Genomic DNA, 17,454 nt, shown 5'->3' with positions numbered 1-17,454 from the left:
CGGGGCTTGGGGGCAGGTCTGGCAGCTCCTCGGGGAAATCCGGCCACTGAGGCTCCGGCGGCTCCTCCGGGTAACAGCAGGGGCGGAGGGGCTCTGGGGGCTCCTCACCTTCGTAGTTGGCGTGGGGCAGGTCTGACTGCTCCTCCCAATGACGGGAGCAGACGGGCTCCAGCGGCTCCTCCTCGTAGTGGGCTCGGGGTAGCTCAAGCTAGTTAGGGCAACAGCCTCGGGCCTCGGAGGTCTCCCGGCCGCACGTCTGCTCCCTGCGGTGGCTAGGCCTCACTGAGCTCTGGCGGCCAGCTTTTACACTTCCTGTACTGCCCCTTGACTTCCGGGGGGCAGGAACAGGCGTCGGTGACTCCGCCCACTTGGGTGTCTGTAAGGGCTCTCCCTCTGCTGGGCAGGAGGGGAGCCACCCCGAGTCACTACATGCAGGCTAGTAACATAAGGGTCCTAAAGTCAATCCAACCCTAACCCTGTCCCTTGACCCATTAATCCCCACCCCTTGACCCGTCAAACCCCGCCCACCTGTCAAAGGAAGTCCCGCCCCAGAGGGTATTACTTCCGGGGTCAAAGCAGCCACATGATTATAAGCAAGGTGCCTTCTGTGACCCCTGTAAGAACTCCTCCCACTTCCCTCTACCAATCACCATGGGTTTTGCCCTGATAGGACCTCCCAGAGAGGAGATTTGACCAGTCAGGGTGAGTCCTAGGGCGGGGTGACCTGTTCGGAAGTGGGTCGTGTGACCCCTCTAAGAACTCCTCCCAACGCCCTCTGCCAGTCAGAGTGCAGCACCATTACCCCAGAAGTCCCAGCTACGGGCAGAAGAGGCCGTCTCTTACCAAGGACATGTGTTTTAGAAATTGTGGAAAGGCTGCTGAGAGGAAAGGTGGACTCCTTTACCACCCCCGTGAGAACTTCGGACTTTGTTTTAGACCTGAGCACCTTTGGACGTGTGTGGAGAAAGCGCTACATCAGTGACAGTTCCAAGGAGGACCTTTTGACCCAACCGTTGATGGATACGTTGGAATCCAACCCCAAGACCCTTATGAGGCACCCCGATGAGTGTGACGGCCTCTCATTGTTCAACCCCCTAGAGGTGGAAGGTGATCATGGCTTGGAGGAGTCACTGGCGGGCAAGGTGAACGGAAAAGACGTTGCTCAGGTAAATGAATGATTAAGAAGCGAAGGTCGAGGCAGGGCTGGCTCTAACTTTGTTGCCGCCCCAGGCAAAAAAGAAGAGCGCCGCCCCGCCGTACCCCGCCCCATGAGTGACGCACAGCTGAACCCGCCCCGACCAGCGCCGCCGAAATCCCCACACCCCCAGCACCACGCTGCCCGAAGCCCCACCCCCCAAGCAAGCCCCCGGCCCCGCAGCGCCGCACCACCCGAAGCCCCACCCCTGCAAGTGCCATGCAACCCCTCCGAGCGACGTGCCGTGCCAAGCCCCTGCCCCCCCTCTGACCGACGCGCCAAGCCCCCGCCCCTCCGAACGTCATGCTGCCCAAAGTCCCACCCCCGGAGAGCCGCGCAAGCCCCCGCTCCCCCAGCGCTGTGCCGCCCGAAGCCCCACCCCTTCTGAGTGCCATGCCAAGCCCCCGCTCCCCCTCCGAGCGCTGTGCTGCCCGAAGCCCCACCCCCCGTGCGCCGCGCAAGCCTCCGCGCCCTCGGCACCGTGCCACCTGAAGCCCCGCCCCCTCCAAGCGCCGCGCCGCCTGAAGCCCCCGCACCTCTCTGAGCGACACGCCATGCCAAGACCCTGCTCCCCCTCCGAGCGCCATGCCAAGCCCCCCGAGCGCCCCTCCGCCGAACCAAAATAAATAATTAAATAAAAATCCTAGCGCCGCCTCGCTGTAATGTGCCGCCCCAAGCACGTGCTTGGTCGGCTGGTGCATGGAGCCGGCCCTGGGTCGAGGATGGAGTGTAATGGGGCTAGGAACCAGGGATTGCGTAAATTAACAAATTAAAGCCTTATGGGAGGTACCGTCACAGCATCCTCGAGCTGTTGAGAGATTTTCAGAAAAGAAACAGTGTAAGCACCCCACTGCTGCTTGTTAATTTACGCAATCCCTGGTTCCTTGCCCCATTATACCCCATCCTCGACCGTCGCTTCTTAATCATTCATTTACCTGAGCGACGTCTTTTCTGTTCAGCTTGTCAGCTGGTGACTCCCCTAAGCTATGATCGCCTTCCACCTCTAGGGGGTTGAACAATGAGAGGCCGTCACACTCATCGGGGTGCCTCACAAGGGTTTCGGGGTCGGATTCCAACGTATCCATCAACGGTTGAGTCAAAGGGTCCTCCTCGGGACTGTCACCGATGTAGCGCTTTCTCCACACAAGTCCAAAGGTGCTCGGGGCTAAAACAAAGTCTGAAGTTCTCACAGGGGTGGTAAAGGAGTCCACGTTTCCTCTCAGCAGCCTTTCCACAATTTCTAAAACAGGTGTCCTTGGGAAGAGATGGCCTCCTCTGCCCGGAGCTGGGACATATGGGGTAATGGTGCTGCACTCTGACTGGCAGAGGGTGTTGGGAGGAGTTCTTAGAGGGGTCACACGACCCACATCCGGACAGGTCACCCCGCCCTAGGACTCACCCTGACTGGTCAAATCTCCTCTCAGGGTGGTCCTATCGGGGTAAAACCAATACCGAGGAGGAGTTCGTAGGCGGAGGGTCACATGACACACCTTGCTGCCGGTCATGTGGACGTCTTGACCCCGAAACTAACACCCCCTGGGGCGGGACTTCCTGTGACAGGTGGGTGCGGTTTAAGGGGTTAAGGGGCAGGGTAAAGGGGTCAAGAGGCAGGGTTAGGGTTTTATTGACGGTAGGGCCCTTATACTACTCAGGTTTACAGTATTATACAGTTTTGGCCTTCTTCATTTTGCTCAGGTGATGTTTGTGTGCTCAAGGAACCTCTGCCTTTGTGAGTGTTAATATTCTCCCTAGAGGTCTGAGCAACAGTTTTTGTGGGTTGCTCATTTATGCAAAGAGATCTTGAACTAGATTCCATGGGTTCAATAGCTGTTTCTGCTTGGCACTGTTGAGTATCATCTACCTGCAACACAACAAAAAATAGTCTTGTTAAGTACCAGCAGAAAGTGAGAGACGCATTCCAAGCAACCAAATACCATGAATTAGCAGACACCCGCTAAATGTAAGAGTCTTCAGTGTTTATATTGATCACTTTGAAAATACAACAGTGCTGTGCAGAATGCTTTACAGCAACTACCTACTCCTCACCACGTTCAAGTTTTACAAATCGCAAGTCACATAATATAACAAGGTATAGGCAAAGCTAAGGAGTAGTACACAGTAATTCCTTGTCTAGTCTATTCTTGCTCAATCACTAATCTGCAGAACTGTATTTTGAGATATGTAATTTAAGTTTAATTACTGATATTTCATAATGAATTTGTAAATGTCCTATAGTTTATTCTGTAAATATAATAGCACTTGAAAAAGTTGCTTTGTCCTGAAGCATTTACACTGGCCTGCAGAGGATATCTTGTCCAGATGTTCTGCTGTTCAACACTAGCTTTGTAAAACTGTTGAAAAATTTCACAATATTTATACCTTTGGGGTTATCTCAAATTCCAGTCCCCACTGCTATTACAATCATCCTTGTCTCCCCTGCACTTCCCACCAAATGCTGACATGATTTTAGCATCAATTAGTTAAAACTTAAGTAGTTATAAATGTGTGCTTCACGACAATTGAAATCCCAAATGCCACAGCTTCTGATAGTGTAGGTAATTGGTCTCAATTCTCATCCCACTTACACTGATGTGGGTCCTGTGTGAGAGATGAGCATCAGGGCTTATCCTTCTAGCGCCGATAGTTATCAAAATAAAAGCTGTTAAAATGTTGATGTCAAGTGGAAAAAGGGAAGACAGTCCTTACAGTTCCGTAATTGTAATAGTAGCTTGAGAAATATAAGGCTAAGTCTAAAAATAAATGATTTTTACCACTGAAAGCAGAGACTGTGGAAGCATTCCTTTTTAGACCTAAGAGTTGTGGAGATAGTGTGCCACCTCTCTAATTGTTCCTTCACTCTAACGGTGTTTTTCTAGCAACGGGCAAAATCTCCGATTGTGGACATGCAGTTACCAGTGTCTGGTTGAGGCTATCACAATACAAGCATTAAGACAAAGTTCAGTACCAGAACTTCTAAAGAATGAGATCAATTTTCATTCCAGTGTCCTCAATAATTAAAAGCAAAGGAAAAAAAATCAGATCAAGTTTGCATAAGGACTGAGAAACGACTTCAGGGTCTGGCCCTAAAAAATGAAAACTCTGGGAACAGAATATCTCTTTAAACAATTTGTTGAAGCATGATTGTTTTTGTAGAGATTGTTACTTAAAGAATGATTTTGTGTGTTGTTCACAGCAATGCAACAGCAAAAACAAAATTGTTACCAACATATATTACTGGCAAAGCTAGTAGGACCATTTATTATTAAGGTTACCTGTCTCCTCCCATTACAAGACCCTGTTTTCTGCTGCTTATAACTTTACAAACTTTAATTGCTTGGGCTGAAATTTTCCATGCTGTATGTCTGCCTCATGCTCTTTTTCTTCGGGGATGGGGGACAGAGGCAGAATTTCAGCCAAAATGGTTAAGCTATTCCCAAGAGCAAGGCTAGGGAAATCTACATTTTTCTCATATTAAAATATTCGGGCAACTTTTCTTTGAAAAGCTCCATGTGTTGGAGCAGGGACTTGTCATTTGGCAGGGAGTGGCCTTTGTGTCAGAGAATGTGCTTTTTGCCATCCCCAGGAAAACTTGCCCAAATTTGGCCAAATTAGAAGCCTTTGAAAAAAAAATCACAGTTCACAGACGCTCAGTAGAGAGAATTCTTAGATTTTTAGCAGCTAAAATCTCTGCAGATTTCATCCTCGCTGCATATACTTGGATCTCGCACAGCTCTTAGTGCTAACCAAACTGCGCATGAGCTATTCCCCACAGAGTGACTGCACATGTGCCATTTCCCCACAGCTCCTGGATATGAAAACACAGCACTGAGCCATCCTCACAGAGCAACTGATATGCTCCAACCCAGGCCTAAAGGGGTCAACGCCAGAGTTTCCCTGCAACGGTTCTTCCCAGCTGCTTTGGGCCAAGCACCAGAACTGAGACAGGAACCTTTCTTTCCTGTACTCCCAATGACCCCTCCAAGCTGGTGCACATGCACGGTGGTGGAGGAAGATACTGGACTCAAATGCAGAGGGGACAAAAGGCAAATGGGGGGGTGGGGGTGGGAGGGCAGACTGGGACAAGGAGTATGCCAAGATTGGGACTGGAACGGGGGTGAGGGGAGGGGGCCAAGGACAGGGAGCCAGTAGGCGAGGCTAAGACTAGAAGACTATGAGAGAAGGCGGGGGTACGGGGAAAGGAATGTGTAGGAGACACTGAGAGAAGACACAGAGCTAAGAGGAGGAGGAGAAGAGAACTGGGGCTGGTTGAACAGAGAGATTGGGACAAGGAGCCTTCATTCCAGCATATCCGAACTTTTGAGTGCTTTTGTGTGTAATCCATCTATGCACGCACACACGCACCCCCTGCTCTAGGCAGCCAGGTCTTTCAAGAAATAATCAAATATTTGTGATGAGCATTAAAGTGGGAAGATTTACCTCATTTCTATTTACCAAGTTAATGAGCACTTGGCATGAGATCACAGATTTGATCATACCAACAATTTTAAGTTTACCATTATGCCCAGATCTTTGTTATATGCCACGCTTTATTGATTGTATTTACATTGATGACCTTGCCTTCACTATATTCATGGCAGATAGAAAGGAGGTGTGAATAACACGGCATATCTTCAAACTCACTTGGAGAGATAAATACATGATGTGGATTGCCCATGCCCTGCACATTCAGATACATTTTTAAGATCAGTTACCTTTTGTGATTTGCTGCCACCAGCTGTCGGTTTACAGATCTCCCCAAGATTATCTGACCTGCCTTTTTGTAAAAGTTGGGAACCTGGTGACAATTTTTGGCTTTGGGCAGCAAGACGGGGACTGGTCCTTAGGTTAAAAGTTGTTCTGCACAAAATGTAAGGGTCGGTTTTCACAATAGGAATAGCAGGAAACCCTAAAAAATAAACAGCTTCTATTAACCAAGGTTGCTTAAATTACTTTATTGTTCTAATCAATCTGATCTTGCTCATTTCAAGATGGAGATGACAACCGGTAATAATTTAAGACAGTAAAATGGCATTTACTCACTGAATAAAATATAATGGGGGAATTATTAGGACTATCTTGCGTTCCTAGAATTTTATAGGTGAACTCAGGCAAGGGTGTGGATCTGTGCAACAGCAGCTCTACTAAAATGGCCAAAAGCGTTTTCCCCAAGAAAATGTTCTCTTTTCCCTTTAAAGGAACACCATTAACTGGAAAATCATTTCCATCTGAAAATGATGTCTCTTCTACTGTTCTAAGTGGAGCTGGCCGGAGGGCGACAATTCGGTTTTGCGACACCTTTCGAGGTTTCAAAATTTGTTTTTATTCTAGATTGGAATGAAACCATAAGCCTTTCAAATGCTTTCACAAAATGAAATTGAATCAAAAACATCAGGTTTTCAATTTGGGGGCCTTCCTCCTTGCAAGAGTCCACTTTGCACCTCAGAAACCTTCCCAGCAAAAACTTTGTCTGAATCAATACATCTCCGTGAAACATTTCGGCTTTGACAATGCAGCACATTTCAATGAAAAAACATTCAGTTAAAAATGTTTCAGCAAAAATTTCCCCCCTTCCTCTCAACCAGAAGAAAAAGGTGGTTTATACTGGGAATGGCTGGGCCTAGAATCCCTCTCTTTTTGCCAGAGGTCTTTTGCAAAGTTTTTGGAGGAGTCCCAAAGTCAACAACATGTATCTAGACTGATTTTCAAAACTACAACCTGATATTAGGATTCTGGATTTCAGAATTTTTGGCTGTTTTGCTTTTGTCATCAAATACTACAAAACTGTACAGATGGGAAGACATCACACAGACCAAAAACCAAAATCACTAGAAATTACATACATCTACAACAAAATATACTAGCCCCCTGTAGCCTCAATTGTATACTAGGGCTTTTTTTTAAAGCACATGCGGCTAAACTCAGCTCTGACAAGCAGTTGAGTTAAATGGACTTATGCAACCTATACGAGGGCTGAATCTGGCCGATGATGTCCAAGTTTTTACAATGCTTCCAAGTCACACATATGACAACACGATTCTCTAGATAAGCGTGCGCGCACACACTCCCCACCAATGTGGTCTCTTCTCCTCTAAAGAAGTAACAATTACCTTTTTTCACCACCTCTGGGAGTCCGTCTAGCTCATACTCTGGCTCATTCTCATGTAGGGAGATGGCAACCTCATCAGCACCTGACCAAAGGAAAGAGTCATTACCTGTACAAATAACTTTAAGGAGACTCTGGAAAGATGAGTTTAGAATGCAATGATCTCCATCATTCATTTCTTAATTAAGTACATAAGATGTGTGCTTGTGCAACCACAGTAAACTATACCAAATAAAACAAACCAGACATCATGTAAAGGTTACTTTACAGAAGAGATCTCTGTTGATACCATATTTACTGTCAGGGTGCCAGGTACCCCGATTCGTTGGAATCTGACCCTGGACACACAATGCATGGGCAACATTAATTCTGGCATTTCCTAACTTTTAAGTGCTTAACATTACCACCTTACCATTATTTTAACAATTTTTGGGTATATAATTGAATATAGATCGTCTCAGAAATATGGATCTCTTTTTATACCGCTAGTGATTCTGCTTATTGGACACTCATGAATATTTGCTAGCCTAACTTACCCTAGCTAATGGCAGACAAGTTGTAGTATATTTTACACACTGTGGTGACCACTTTAAACTGTTGTCCTATTAGCTCTATACTTAGCCCCTGACAACTCTTGAAATGACTGAAGCTTGTGATCAATAAAACCCCAATGTATGTGTCTTAAAAAACATTTGTTAAAGTTAATAAACTCCAGCACTTCCTGGTCCCAGAAAGCTGCAACTAGTACCAGGCTGATGATAGTTAGAAAATGGAGGAACTGTCTGAAGCATGTTTCTTCAGATGCAAGTAATGGAAATTTCCAGAGACAGGTATAAATCAGTATGGAGATAACCAGGTTAGTTCAATCAGGCAGGGTGAGGTGCTCTGCTAGCAGTTGAGGTGTGAACACCAAGGGAGGAGAAACTGCTTCTGTAGTCGGATAGCCATTCACAGTCTTTGTTTAATCCTGATCTGATGGTGTCAAATTTGCAAATGAACTGGAGCTCAGCAGTTTCTCTTTGGAGTCTGGTCCTGAAGTTTTTTTTGCTGTAAGATGGCTACCTTTACATCTTCTATTGTGTGGCCAGGGAGGTTGAAGTGTTCTCCTACAGGTTTTTGTATATTGCCATTCCTGATAGCTGATTTGTGTCCATTTATCCTCTTGCGTAGTGACTGTCCAGTTTGGCCAATGTACATAGCAGAGGGGCACTGCTGGCACATGATGGCATATATAACATTGGTGGACGTGCAGGTGAATGAGCCGGTGAGGATATAGCTGATCTGGTTAGGTCCTGTGATGGTGTTGCTGGTGTAGATATGTGGGCAGAGTTGGCATCGAGGTTTGTTGCATGGCTTGGTTCCTGAGTTAGAGTTGTTATTGTGCGGTGCGTGGTTGCTGGTGAGAATATGCTTAAGGTTGGCTGGTTGTCTGTGGGCGAGGACTGGCCTGCCTCCCAAGGTCTGTGAAAGTGAGGGATCATTGTCCAGGATGGGTTGTAGATCACTGATGATCACTTCAACCTCCCTGGCCACACAATCGCAGGTGTAAAGGTAGCCATCTTACAGCAAAAAAACTTCAGGACCAGACTCCAAAGAGAAACTGCTGAGCTCCAGTTCATTTGCAAATTTGACACCATCAGATCAGGATTAAACAAAGACTGTGAATGGCTATCCAACTACAGAAACAGTTTCTCCTCCCTTGGTGTTCACACCTCAACTGCTAGCATAGCACCTCACCCTCCCTGATTGAACTAACCTCGTTATCTCCATACTGATTTATACCTGCCTCTGGAAATTTCCCTTACTTGCATCTGAAGAAGTGAGGTTCTTACCCACGAAAGCTTATGCTCCCAATACTTCTGTTAGTCTTAAAGGTGCCACAGGACCCTCTGTTGCTTTTTACAGATTCAGACTAACACGGCTACCCCTCTGATACTTGTCTGAATCATAACACTTTAAGAGTTGCTCCTCTCTCCCTGTCTACAAGCCAGAAGGACACCAAAAGCTGTTTGGAAGGACATATGTATAAACTCTAAAAGATGTCAATTTCTCCATGGTGGATGCTGAACTATCAGCCATCTATACCCAGAATGTGAATTTTCTTTGTTGTGATGGCCAGCAACGGAAAGAACAGACACACTCCAACATTTTACACTCTCATGTCTCAAACAAAGCATTGTAAGAAGTTATACACACCACTCTAATGTTCTTTAAAAAAAAGCCTCCCCTTCATCCTAAGGTCAGTTTTGATTTCAAAACATAGGCATTGGAAATCTATATTCATAACATAGAAGGAGACTCTGAAATTTGAGGAGACAGATCTTGGGCCAAATTCTCAGCTGGTGTGAATGGCAGAGCTTCAGAAACTATAATGATTTATACCAGCTGAGGATCTGGCGCCTCATCTGAATCAAACGTAATAATGCATGTTTTGAAAACATATTGTATAAATAAATGCATTAAGGTTAGAAACAGGATCATGATTAAGGCTATGTTTTAGTCTCGGGTATTTTTAGTAAAAGTCATGGACAGGTCACGGGCAATAAACAAAAAGTCACGGCCCCATGACCTGTTCATGACTTTTACTAAAAATATTCGTGACTAAATCTTACCTACTGGGAGGGGGGACAATCCTGAAGACTGCTGAGGAGTGGGGGAGAGAGAACAGGGTGACGCTGTTGCTGGGGGGGATGCCCAGGATCCTGCTGCCACTAGTCCCAGACTCCTGCTCCAGGGCAGCACCAGGGACCATGCCTAGTGCTGCCGGAGCAACGGCCAGTGCGGCTGGCTCCTGGGCTTCCCCAGCTGATGGGGTGGTCCTGGGATCAGCTGCACCAGCACTGCAAAATTCACAGAGGTCACAGAAACCGTGACTTCCATGAATGATTTGCGGCCTTATAATAACATTCTAGTAGAGCATTTCCTTCTTAAAACTACCCCATACTTGGCTTTTGCTCCTTTAATGGAGCACCATGTTCAGCAATTTGTTTCTGCAACTTTTTTTTCCCTTCTCTAGCTGCTTACAGGATTTCATCCACGTCTTCATTTTATTGCAAGCAAATCCATTTTGCTTCTTCAGTTGAATTGAAGACTTCTGATTGTCCAACTATAAAATAAAAAATTGTTTGTAGTTGCTAATAGGAAACTTCATTCTTCTGTATAAGCATTATACTCTCACTAATGGCATCTCACCTGTCATTAAAAGTTCAGTGCAACTAAAAAACCAGACAAAAGTTATAATATGCATTTGTATAATAGATTCACTTAGTAATATACAATTGAATTATAGCAGCTTCTAATTCCAACAGAGAAACATAAAAGTCATGTTTATTGGAAAGCTACATGTGTGTAGATTTCCTTGATAGAGAAATAATAATCTAAATAGAATATTCAAAACAACCAAATGACAAAACCCAGCTGAAAAGCATGTGGTCCAGGCAGGTTTGTCCACCCTATGTGCATTGGAATGCCAAAATAAAGGGATGGTGGATATCTGGCAGCCTTATAAAACACACTTCAGGATAACGTAAATATCAAGCACAGTTCTCCATTAGCTGGGCATGGAGTGAGCACTGTAACTCAGTGCCTGCTTGCCACAATACGGGCTCCACACTGTGCTACAGGATTGCTTTTTCATGTGTTTATTTCTGAAGCGAGAGCACAGAACTACAGTCCGTCATTCACCACAAATGGAAGTAGAAAAAGACTGCAGGCTAGAAAATGCAGAGGGAATTGATAAGAAGAAATTCACCTAGATGGACAGGTTTAAAAACTAAAAACGCCTCTCTAAATTATTAGCAAAAATAGTGCTGTCATAAGAAGAATCACTTAATTAATAATTTAGATGGAAATTCTGCATACATCAGAACTGATATGCTCTCACAAGTTGCGTGTGACATAATGAGGTAGTAGAAGCAGTTTAAAGACAATAGGGGCACGTCTACAGTGGGAAGTTTCACAAGGTATTAATTAATGTGTTCATTAACATGGTGTTACAACATGCAGTGTAGACACTGCACTGTTATGTTTAATATCACATCAGTCAGTTATGGTTAATCTTAGGGGCAGAGTGAAAAGACATGTTTAAACACGGTCTAATTTTGAAGTACAGACCCTGGCAAGTAAGGTATTGTTTCCTTTGCACCATAAGTGGAGGCATGGCGATGTCTCTCTCTGGTAGGACTACTGCTGCACTTAGGTTCCCCAAACTTTCAAATTTTCCTTACATTTTAGTTTAACATCTAGTTTTAACCGGAAATGATGATCTCAAAGGAGGAAAGCATGAGAAACTAGATAGTTTATTATTATTGAGGTTTTTTTCAAGACACTGGCTTCCAGTGCTGAGAGAGTCATGTGGGTTTGGGATTTCTTTTTTGTGTGGTTCTGTCCATGGGGTACTTCCCCCGATTGTTTACAGAAGTGAGGTAGCACGCTAATCACCCTGCTCTGGGCATCTCTCAACTAAGTAGGAGTACTGAGACAAATGCTGATTGTTGGAATAGCTTGCTAGATGGCCCCAGGTGCCTGAAAGGGTGTCTCTCTACACCCTTCCGAAGAGAATTAGTACCACTTGGGGCTTTTTACTCAGTAAAGCAGGAGCCATTTTGAACATGGGAAGGGATTTCTCCTTGATGCCTCTGTAATCCCCTGATGGTGCAGCTACATAAGGAATGGAATTCTTATGTGCCTCTGTTCTGGGCACACACTGTCTAAAGTGCTCTTTAATCCTTCAACGCTGAGCAAGCCTATGGAGAGGGGGAGGAGACTCCAAACTCCTTTCCCTGGTAAAGCCTGGGTCCTTCACCTGATAAACGGACAGGGACAATTCCCACTCCATTGTGACCTCAAATTTGGGCCCCCTTCCCTGGTTGAAAGAGGATCCCAGGTTGAAAAGCAGAGATGAACAATTTACATTACCCTGCCACCTGAGACAGGGCTTCACAGAAGTAACACGTGTCTCTGCACACCCAGATATACTCCAGGGTGGGAGGGGGCAGTGAGTCTGATACAGAGCACTCCAGGAGACCCGCATGTAGGAGAAAACCCCAGCAAACACATCCTAAGGATGGGAAGGCAAGAGACAAGATTTAAAGCCTGATGTTTATACTTCCTGCTCATTAATTATACATATTACTTCCTTACAAAGGGGACAATTCCATTTGTCTTTTTGGGACCCAGAGCATATGGAGTTTCCAAGTGTTATTCCTGAGTAGACTATGTGGGGTTCTCATCTCCTTGAGAATCCTCATGCTCCTTCTCACAATGGAGTCAGGGCTTCAAATGGGTGTGTTTATGTGCGCATGCAGGGCACTAGTGCGCTGGCCCAACAAAGCCCCATCCCCTCGCACAGCAAGGGTTGGTGGCTTGTAGCAGCGAGACGTAGGTTACCCTCTAAGACCCCTAAAAAGCTGCCCACTGAACTACTTGGACTTAGCTTGATTTTGCAGGGCTTTTCTACCACTGCACTAGTGGTCAAAGGGAGTTACTGAGAAGTGCTGCGTTTGCGGATCCAGAGAAGTTACTTGAGGAGAGAGAAAGAGGAGCAAGAAGTTGAAATGAAATCAATATAGCAGAAAAATGAACAAAAATTAATGATAAAGCAAAGTTGTTGGGAGAAACTGAACCGCCAACTTGTTCTGCTGGTGGACACAATTTCTGGTGGCCTGAGGTGAAGGATGGAGCTTAGTCCTGGAGCCTTCAGCAACAACACTGGTCCACCTCCCAGTTCTACAGGTGAGAGGAATCACCTCTTTGTTCCAAATGAGGAGAAAAGCTGGGCCACGGAACAGACAAAACCTGCACATTTTATCATGTTTTCAGGTGTCCCGCTAAAGACCTCCTGTATCTTTGATAGCCAGAAGTTTATAAGATAACAGATTTAATGAGATTTCCATGCTACTAATGGAGAAGTTATAGCAAATGTTATATTAGAATAGAGACTAGATATTAAAAAGGACACAAATAAATATTTTGGCTCTTAAAAGCTTAAGTATGAAATGCCTTATTAAACTATATGAAAAACTTATGTTTGTTTCTAGTAAGTCTACTTTTTCTTCTTCTAAAGCCTTGTTAATGTCCTTAAGCGTTCCATTTTCAAGCTGTAGCTCCTGGACTGAATCCTGGAGCAATTTATTGTTGCTTTTTAAATGTTGAAGCTCGGCTTCTTGTGCTTCCAGTTCTATTTTCTGAGACAAACTCTTATCTATAGTAATACAAAAAATTAAGTGGTTAATTTGTGAAAGCAAACAATGTCAAATATGCAATATTAGCTTTTATGGGTAACGCTATAAACTGGCAATATTGACAATTTTCAATTTTTCACCTAGCAATACATTTTCTTAATATTTCAGAATATAATTACGTATGTGTTCTAAAACTGCCTTTATTCCCAAACCATGACATTGTATAGCATTGCCAGAATTCAGTTTTGCAGAAAGAACATACTGCTAGTCAAATCGCTCTATGCTTCACAATTGTAACTCTGTTTCTACAGCCCATCTTCACTGAGGTCTGATGGCTTGTACTCTGAAACTCATGGTTGACAGGTAACAGTATCAATGGCTAGATAAAGAATTTTGGTGCCCTATTTGTCCATTTTCCTGTCTTCAAAATCCAGAATATATAAAAATGATCAAGGTGTTTGATGGACTGATGTATGGAGTAAAATTAAGAGAGACAGACAATACAAGAGATTTCCTGTATTGCAAAGAGAATTCTATTGAATAACACCAACTTACCGTATAAAACAAGACTACGCATTCCCGTCCTACAGGACAAGGAAAATTCAATGTCTCCAAGACCCAGAACTTGGTGAGAAAGAGGGGCACAGAGAGGGGAAGGGAAATGATAGCAATCAACAGATATTTGAACTATGTCAACCCATAGGATGGAGAAGGATTATTTAGGGTGGTGATTCAAAGGGGAGTGTAGCGGGGCGGTTGCCCGCTCTAGCCCTGAAGGGATTGGAACAACCCTGCAGAGGGCTGTGGCTGGGGAAAGCAGCAAGCCTGGGCTGATTGGGGAGGCAGCTACAGCTGGGCCATGCCCCCATCAGGCCACAGCTGGCCCTTATAAAAGGGCTGTGAGCCAAACACTCAGTCAATCTTCCTCTAGCTCTGAAGGGAGAGGGACCTAGCTGTTGGGGAAGCTAAGGGTACTGGAATGAAGCAGGGCTAGGGAAAGGCCAGAGGAGCTGGGGAGCTCCAGGCTGACAACTCCCCAGGCTGCAGGGCCTTGTCCAAGGCCCAGAGAGGTACTGAGTTGTAGGGAAAGGCAGCAGGTCCAAAGTCCCCTGCCAATGATGAGTGGCCATTACAGACTGCAGCCGGCCCTAGTGAAACAGGGCTAGATGGTGACTGGCAGTAGCCACCGAGGCAAGGTGGAGGATAGGGGGTGGGGATTCCCCTGGGTGGGAATCCCTAGATAGTGGATTACTGCTGGGGGCAGGACCCTGAAAGGGGAGGACACCAGGGTCTGGGAGGGACACGGGGGCTAATGTCGAGCAGGATGGTGACCATCAGAGGGTGCTCTGGCTAGAAATGAGCTAAGTCCCTGGATGACCAGAAGGAGGCGCTGCAGGGGTGAGTCCCACTCCATTACAAGGGGGAAAAGGTATAACTAGAGAGGATAATCAGAGACTTCTTAGAGAGGAAGAACTGTCCGGGGGTTAAGAGTGACAGTCTAGGACTCTGGGCACCCACATTCAGTTATGTTTCAATTAGGACAAGTTATTGTTGGTTGCAGTGAAGAGCTACAGCACAAACATCTTCTGACTTATTTTTTTGTTCATAATTATTCCCTCCAGAAAACTGAGAGAATGCTCCCATTTGACACCTTAAGAACCACAGATAAAAGATAGCGAAAGCAAGAAAATGGACTTGGAAGGCATTACATTTTCTTAGCTAGCCGAAAGTGCTGCCACTTGCCAAGAATAAGATCAAAATGCAAAGCAGTTATTTGGATGGCCTCATGGATTGGAGAGTGCAGAAATACTGATTAAAATAGGAGCAGGACTAGGTCCATACATTTAATTTTGAAATCTCATTAAGTGAGGTTAGACTTCTACAGCGATAAGTGGGAGCAGTCTCCTTCTTTACAATGGCTAGTTAGCAGAATTACCTGTTCTCTTAAACCTCAGTCTGCAAAATGCATTTTCCCAACCAGATAGACAAATGTAGGGAAAAGTCAAATTAAGGCTCGGCGGGTAACATTTCATCACGTTTTAGCTTGATGGAGTCCATATACAAGCTAAAGGATAATAGTTTGAGGTATATTTGTTTGCTTGGGATTTTAAAACACAGGAGCACATTGTTTTGCTGACCATATAGTTTTGTTTGGAACATATTTAGTCCTCATTTTTAATTGCTTTAAAACCATATAATTTTATGAGTTAGTATATTTGTATAAATCTCAGTTTGGAAAGAGAATTGCGTGTATTAGCTGAAAGTTAATTGAACTATATCACACAGTGGGAACTTATTATTTCTTGGGGATGCTTCAAATCACCATTTATAATGAAGTTTACAGATCTCCCACACTGAAGTAATAGTTTCTAACGGGATTTAAATAGGTAGAAATGTGTCACTCACTTTTCATCTCTTCAGCATCCTTCTGGGTCTCTTTTAGAAGGTGTTGGGCTATTTTTAGTGCTTCTTCCAGCTGATGGATTTTTTGTGTTTTTTCATCAGACTGGCAGCAAAGAAGGTTTTTTTCCTTCTTCATTTCCTACAACAAAACATTAGTTACAAAACAGTCGATTAAGTCAATAAACTGAGAGTAGTGTGATGTGGCATACTACCCCTCTGAGTCCCATGAAGACTCTGGAAAGTTGGGCCTTGGTTTCTAAGCACTTACATGATTTAGGAACACAAACTGCACTCTTGGCAATCCTCAGAGGGCAGATAATCCTTTTGGGACATCTCCCAGCTGGCACAGATCACAGCAGTACTTAGCTGGCTCAGGATATGGAACCAGGGAGCAGCAACCAGTTCCCTGTTGCCTGCCCATAGCAGATCTTGACACAGGATAGAAGTCACCCAAAGAACATGAATAAAACCGTTGCTGCTTCTAATTATTTTCCTTTTGTTTCACAACCTCCTAGTCCAAAATATCCAACTGTTATATCGAGAAACACACACACACACTCTATCATCAATCATTCTAAAATACACAGTTGTCAAGAGACAAAATTTTTAGACAATGCTGATGTCTGACAAATGTCTCAAAGCTGCAGGAATTCTGAGCTTCCCGTGTTCAAAATACCAATGAAATTCAAGGGGTTTAAATGGCCCGCCCCTCTTGCTGTGACTCAGCACAAGTGGCTCTGATTAAGAAGCATTCAACAAAAATCTGGAACCAACAACCTAACATAGCTGCAAAAAAATCCCATGCTCTGATGCTGGACTTTCACAAAACCATTTACAAGACATGCATTCTCCCACCTTCATGTACATCCCATCCCATCATTTGCAATTACAATTTGGCCTCAATCACATAGGCCATCATTAACTCTTGCTTGAATAATCGAAATCCAATGTATTTAGACTCGAATGCATCTGCCCTGAAAAATCTGCAACAGTTACAGAACACAGCAGCACACCTCCTCAGTAATACAGGTTCACTTGAGTACATCAGTCCTATGTTTCACTCACTCCGCTGATTCCCCAACAGAACACTCAATCAAATCTGTCTTTAGTTTTGACGTTATAAAGAACATGGGCCCAAAATACCATCTTACTCTCTCAGACTTCAGTAGCTGTGTTCCTCGGGAACAACTGCCTACACATCAGAAGTAAAACTAGCACATGCAGGAGACAGGGCTTTTTCAGGAGCTGGCCCAATACTATGAAATTCACTCCTGCAAAAACTTAGAATGACAACTAACATCACCATTTTTCATATTTACACTCCCCCCACCCCACCCTACCCACACACCCTTTACCTTCTGGGACAATGGCTTTCAACCTCTTTTCCATTTGCGGACCCCAGAAAATTTCAAATGGAGGCGCAGAGCTCTTTGGATCCCCACAGACCACGGGTTGAAAACCACTGTTCCGTTGTAAGGACAACCTTTCGAGGACCCCTTAGACAGTCTGCAAACTCCCAGGGGTCTGTGGACCAGCGGTTGAAAACCACTGCTCTGGGGGATATGGGAGAA

At 44.8% G+C, this 17,454-nt stretch overlaps 1 long non-coding RNA gene across 3 annotated transcripts; it reads right to left on the bottom strand.

Annotated features, from left to right (window-relative positions):
- Window positions 1-2,744: 2,744 nt before the first annotated feature.
- On the bottom strand, window positions 2,745-16,306 carry LOC135979184 (uncharacterized). Of its 3 annotated transcripts, XR_010596509.1 has the most exons (5): window positions 15,887-16,306; window positions 13,346-13,500; window positions 7,303-7,383; window positions 5,908-6,101; window positions 2,745-3,056 (listed from the first exon to the last, which is right to left on the bottom strand). It is a non-coding gene; the product is annotated as an uncharacterized LOC135979184 (long non-coding RNA). The 3 variants fall into 3 exon arrangements; XR_010596508.1 differs by lacking the exons at window positions 13,346-13,500; window positions 15,887-16,306 and adding an exon at window positions 10,323-12,309 and having other exon boundaries at window positions 2,749-3,056; XR_010596507.1 differs by lacking the exons at window positions 13,346-13,500; window positions 15,887-16,306 and having other exon boundaries at window positions 2,747-3,056; window positions 7,303-10,175.
- Between the last annotated feature and the right edge of the window lie 1,148 nt (window positions 16,307-17,454).

The sequence above is a fragment of the Chrysemys picta genome, unplaced genomic scaffold (assembly GCF_011386835.1).
Source record: "Chrysemys picta bellii isolate R12L10 unplaced genomic scaffold, ASM1138683v2 scaf711, whole genome shotgun sequence".
Classification (NCBI taxonomy): domain Eukaryota; kingdom Metazoa; phylum Chordata; order Testudines; family Emydidae; genus Chrysemys; species Chrysemys picta.
The sequence above is the reverse complement of the archived record's forward strand: the minus strand, read 5'-3'. Positions and strand labels throughout refer to the sequence as shown.